Genomic DNA, 6,259 nt, shown 5'->3' with positions numbered 1-6,259 from the left:
CTTCACATCTAGTCACACCTGGAAGGTCAGACAGTGGTCTCACTGAGATGGGCTTTCCCCAAAACACTAATACCTGCCAGGATCCACGGAATAGGGATAATATCCATATATTGTACATTAAAAGCGTCTAGATAGGAGTCAGTCCAGTTTTCACTAATTAATGTGCAATGTCACTTTTCATCTGTGTCCTCTGAAGGATAATAGATAACACAAGAGGCAGAATGGAGCAGAGGGCAGAGGATAAATCGTACCCTTGGATTTATCTGAGTTTAAATGCACACTCAGTGGTCTTGGAAAATTCTGAAAAAGTCTCCAGATCTCCTTGCTATCTGGTTAATAGTTAAATAATATGATTCTTATGAGGAATAATGCTTTAATGTATATAAAACCCCTAATATAATGAATGCAACTACCCACCCTCATTAGAAAATTCACTCAAGGTACTAATATTCTGGTTTCAATGCTTCTTTACTCCACATACCACTTGGCTTTAGCTGACCTGTGCCTACAGCACTTTGGAATCACCTGTTGATTAAAATGATTCACAAAAATGCTTTCTCCATCATCAGCTAGAACAACGGACAACTAAGAACCATCTAGTGGAAAAAGAGTGAAACAGGATGGAAATGATAATATTTAATACCAGAAAAAGCAACAGGCAATTAGCAATAATAAAAATAGCTATCTTACTTCAATGTAACATTTAATCTCTCAGTAGGAATTATGTCTGCAATATGACAATATATGCCATCCCAATGAAGGTTTTTAAGATTCAGCATCATTAACTAGGGAATATCTTAAGACAATCCACGGAGTCAACTAAATCAGTTTTAGCCCAAACTCCAATAGAGCCAATTCCCATCTTCTCTCACCTGCCCATGGTGTGTTTAACCCATTAGATGAGGAGAGAGCATTCTAGAAAGAAGGAACCTACAGATGGAAGGGAAAGAATCTACTTGGCTAGAATCCAGGCTCCACATCCACCCTCCTGCTTTCTTTCCTTTAGATGTTGTGAAACAGAAGGCCAGTCTCTGATACCAGGAAAGATGAATGCACCTCTTGGTCAGATTCAGCCAGTCAGAACTGAAAATCTAGACCAACAGTGCCTGTGGTCCCTGAGAAAAGAAGCATCAGTTCCCTGAGGAGAGATGTTTGGGGTGTTACTTTGGGACCCACTCTCTCCCCATGTGGGACAGCTATACAACAGAGAGCAATTAATCAGAGACTTTCCCCTCCTTCATTCTTTCTCCCCAGTCTCTCCACCTTATTAATTTTTAAACAAAAAAATGTATTATGTAAAAAGCTTACTTATTTTCAGTTTTCAAATCCTTTTGATTAACAATAACTCTTGGACTTTCCTGGTGGTACAGTGGATAAGAATCTGCCTGTCAGTGCAGTAGACACTGGTTCGATTCCTGGTGTGGGAAGTTTCCACCTGCCACAGAGCAACTAAAGCCAGCACTCTGGAGCCCTCAAGTCACTACTACTGAAGCCCATGCACCTAGAGCCTGTGCTCCACGAAAAGAGAAACAACAGAGTAGCCCCCATTCTCTACAACTAGAGAAAGCCTATGTGCAGCAACAAAGACCCAGTGCAATCAAAAATAAATTTAAAAAAAAAAAAAAAACACTCCGAGTTTCCAAAGTAGGGAGCATGGGCTTGATCCCTGGTCAGGAACCAGGATCCCACACACTGCACAGCCAAAAAAAAATAAAAAAGTAAAAAAATAACTCTTGGGCATATTTTTCCTGTAGTGGGGAGCCATCCTTTAAGTTAGATATTTTAAGATATTTTAAATTGCCCAGTGATTCTGTGCTTGGAAGAACTGGGTTTAAAGATACATCTAGGATTAGCGAAGTAACCACTTGCAGAAATGAGGCAGCCAATCCCATTTGTTATTAACAAAACTGCTTTTTTTTTCATAATTAGCTGTATAGTCCCCCAATATCAGTTTTTCATCTTCCTGAATTAACATCCTTTTCTAAAAATCCATTTTTTTATTTTTTCATTTCTTTATTCTTGTTAAAGATCACTACTTGTGTTTCTCTCAGCATGCTTTAACTACTGTAACTTGATTCAACCTAACATTTTAAGAATCAGTCTGCTGAGTGCTGTGTAGAGAAAGAATCAGAGCAGAAAAAGATAAAGTTAGGTAGGGCTGTGGGCACGTTATTTTTACTGGCTGCTCAATGAAACAAGCATGTGGAAGAGGTAGTACATACATACATGGACTATACTGAGCCACAGAAAGCAATGAAATTGGGTCACTTGTAGTGTTGTGGATGACCTGTGCTGGGCTAAGTAGTTTCGGTCGTGTCTGATTCTTGGCAACCCCATGGACTGTAGCCTGCCAGGTTCTTCTGTCCATGGGATTTCTCAGGCAAGAGTACTGGAGTGGGTTGCCATTTCCTTCTCCAGGGGATCTTCCTGACCCAGGGATTGAACCCATATCCCTTATGTCTCCTGCATTGGCAGGCAGGTTCTTTACCACTAGTGCCACATGGAAAGCCCTAGAGTCTGGCATACAGAGTGAAGTAAGCCAGAAAGAGAAAAACAAATATCATATATTAATGCATATATATGAAATCTAGAAAAATGGTCCTGTTGAACTTCTTTGCAGGGCAGAAACAGAGATGCGGGTCTAGAGAACAGTCTTGCGGACATGGGTTGGGGTCAGTAGGAGAGGGAGGACAAACTGGGAGATTAGGACTGACGTATACACACTACCATGTGTCACACAGACAGCAAGTAGGAAAGTGCTGTACAGAACAGGGAGCTCAGCTCAGTGCTCTGTGATGACCTGGAGGGGTGGGACGGGAGTGGGACAGAGTCTCAAGAGGGAGGGGATACACACATATATATATAGGTGGTTCATTTTGTTGTAAAGTAGAAACACACAACATTGTAAAGCAACTATATGCCAATAAAATTTTCTAATAGAAAACTTGTTATAGCTAAAATCACTTTGGGATAATACAAAATGCACTAAAATTGTTTAAGGATTTACAGCTTTCTAATCATCATTGTCTTTTTTTCATGCTAATGAATTCAGAAGAGTCTTCTTTCTCCATGGTTTTGAAATAATCATTACATTTTACTGTGAATCTCCTTTTTTATTTTTTAACCAAACTCTTCAAGGCCCCTTTATTTTATTCTGGCATCAACCCTATGAGTAGATATTATTTTCTTTTTGAAGATAAAATAACGCTCAAAAAGTTTAAATAATTGCCAAAGTTAACTCCAAAACTCAATCACAGAACTTTGATTTGAATGTCAGTCTGCCTGCATTTAAAGCTTTTGGTCACTTCTAACGAAGTGGAATAAACGATTTGAGTCTTAATTTAAAGAGTAAATATGTTATAGTCATATATTACTACTCATTTTCTTATTCATTAGTCAGATAATCATAAATCCTTAAAACTTTTTGACTAGCATTGATTTTTTTAGTATTTTAACAGGTTTATTGAGATAGATATAATATCTGTATGCCATAAAATACCTATTTTATGTGTACAACTCAATAAGAATATATTTGCAACAAATATGTATTTATAAAATTGTACAGCTATAATCACAATCTAATTTTAAAATATTTCCCTCATACTAAAAGGAAAAAAATTTCCATCCCTACTCCAAGCTCTAGGCAACCATTAATCTAGTTTAGCCCTTTGGGGATATTTTTTACAAATGGAGTTATGGAATGTGTGTTCTTTTTTGTCTGTATATGAAAAATAGAACAGCAAATAATATTCAGAAAGCAAGATGTAAGGATAGCTATAATTATATAGAATTTATTATTCTTCAGTACTTTTTATAAGCCAGTAACCATTCAGTTCTAGATTCAGACTTTCTGGGAGTAAAAACTTCTCTGGCCTTAGTGCTTCACCTATGAAAGGAGGATATGTATGTCTACGTATCTATGTCTTACAATTTTGTGACTTAAATTAGTCAATACATGTAAAGCATATACATTGGACTACTTTAAGTGTTAGCTCTTATTCTAGGTGTTTGAGTGGATAAATCTAAATAGATAAGCAACCTGAAACTCATTTGATTAAAGGTTAGAATTTAAATGTTGAAAGATTCAAAAACAAGTAATATTCTTAGTGGTTCAATTTTAACTAATTACAGATCCATTAGATTTTCAGGAAATGCAGCAAACCTATAATGAATAGAGAATGCTGGCTCAGAGAGACTTTCCTCTGCCAATTTACAGAAATCTAGTCTCCCATTTTATAAGAATAGATTAACGGCCAACTTCTCACTTGAGACTTATGCGTAGAATTTTAATGCCAAATTTTCTCTGATGGCCAAAAGCATAAAGCTTCAAAAGGGATTGTTTTTTACTAAGAAGACATGATTAAAGCCATAGAAGTTATAAACCAAGTTTAAACATAAATTTACCAAACTGTGCAATTCTACTTTAAAATTTCATACCTTGTTGACCTGGTTTTATTAAATGGCCAGAAAGAGAGTGTAAGAAGATAGAGTACAGCATATATTTGGGGAAAGAAGGAAGGAAGCCAGTCTGTGTTCTCCAGAACCTTGCTTCTTTATGGTAATCAATCAAAACACAGTTCCAACAAGAACAGACTGTGTAAAGCAGAAAAGATACACTGTTTTGGCAAATTAAAACAGAGAAAGGCTGAGTTAATTTGAAAAGCTTCCGTGAAGCAGTACATCATGCCTCAGTCCACCAATCCCCGACCATATGACTTAGGATTCCCAAGAGATGTCACATAGCATCTTCACCCAGCTCACTATTTCAGCAGCAATCCTGTTGTACAAGTAGTGTATCTGAAGAAACTCTTCAAAGAATTTCAGAAAGGAACTGCCACCATACCTTATGCCCCAGAACGTGGACCACTTGAGTTAACACTTTCCTCAGAGCCAGCATCACATCCTTGTTTCTCAAGGTGTAAATCAAAGGATTAAGGAAAGGGGCAACAATATTATTTAACACTTGGATAACAGAGTCTAGCCAGGGGCTGAAAGCAGGCCAAAGATAGACGAGCATCACAGGCCCATAGAACAAGATGATTGAAATGAGGTGGGCACTGCAGGTTGAAAAAGCTTGGCACCTGCCTTCGGAGGATCTGATTTTGAAAATGGAAAGGATGATGCAACCATAGGAAGTAAGAATAAGGATAAGGCATGTAAGAGTCACAAAATCCACGTTAGTGAAGCTTACCATCTGAGCTAGAGAGGTGTCTGCACAGGCCAGGGGGAGCACCACTGGGATGTCACAGAAGAAATTGTCCACCTCACTGGGGCCACAGGAGGGTGACTTAAAGACAAGAAATGTGAGGATACTTCCATGTAGGCAGCCACCCAGCTAAGAGCCCACTGTCAAGCTGGTATACACACTGGGTTCATGATAACCATGTATCGCAAAGGGTGACAAATAGCCACAAAGCGGTCATAGGCCATCACAGTGTACAGGAAACACTCGGTACCACCCAGAAAGTGGTAAAAGAAGAGCTGGGAGGCACAGCCCTGGTAAGAGGTGGTCCGGCTTTGCCCCATTAGGTAGAGCATCATTTTGGGGGAACTCACTGAAGGGAAAAATACATCAAACACTGACAGGTTGCCCAGGAATAAATACATGGGGGTGTGGAGGTTAGAAGAAACCGGAATGGTGAAGAAGATGAGCAGGTTTCCCATAAAGTGAAGAGATAAAACATCAAAAACAGGACAAATATCAATTTCTCCAGCCCTCCAGTGTTAGGAATTCCCAACAATATGAACTCTGACATGGAAGTGTAGTTCTGCATGTCTGTGCACCAGGCAGTCCTGGAAAAGCAAAGCATTCATGATATAAGATCGCAGATAACTGAGAAAATATCTTCCTAGTAGAGTTATTTCTCAAGCAGTGACTGTGAGCAAAGAAAGGTCAAAGAGGAAAAGGAAATCAGTAATAAATCCGGGCATGCAACTAAGTAATGTGTTGCACTTGGCCTCAGTATTTTTCACGTGCAAAATTACATAGAGTAATTTATCTCTATAGTTGGCAAATCTCGGAGTAATCAACTCTTATTATAGGTTTTAGATAGTCTCTCCCAATCCAGTTTATCATCACACAAACTGGTATATTACAGAAGCATCTTCTCCAAGGAAAATTTGGCATCAGGTGAGAAACTCGTTTTGTATTATAAGCCAAATCATAATTAGTTGCTTAATAGACCAACTGGGCTGCTCTGGTGGCTCAGCTGGTAAAGAATTTGCCTGCAAATCAGGAGACCCTGGTTTGATTCTTGGG

At 38.6% G+C, this 6,259-nt stretch overlaps 1 pseudogene; it reads right to left on the bottom strand.

Moving 5' to 3' along the window:
* Positions 1-4,810: 4,810 nt before the first annotated feature.
* On the bottom strand, positions 4,811-5,774 carry LOC138427234 (olfactory receptor 10D3-like; annotated as a pseudogene).
* Positions 5,775-6,259: the final 485 nt, after the last annotated feature.

Source organism: Ovis canadensis, chromosome 21 (assembly GCF_042477335.2).
Source record: "Ovis canadensis isolate MfBH-ARS-UI-01 breed Bighorn chromosome 21, ARS-UI_OviCan_v2, whole genome shotgun sequence".
NCBI classification, from domain to species: Eukaryota; Metazoa; Chordata; class Mammalia; order Artiodactyla; family Bovidae; genus Ovis; species Ovis canadensis.
Note: the sequence above shows the minus strand (reverse complement) of the source record. Positions and strands in the feature narration are given on the sequence as shown.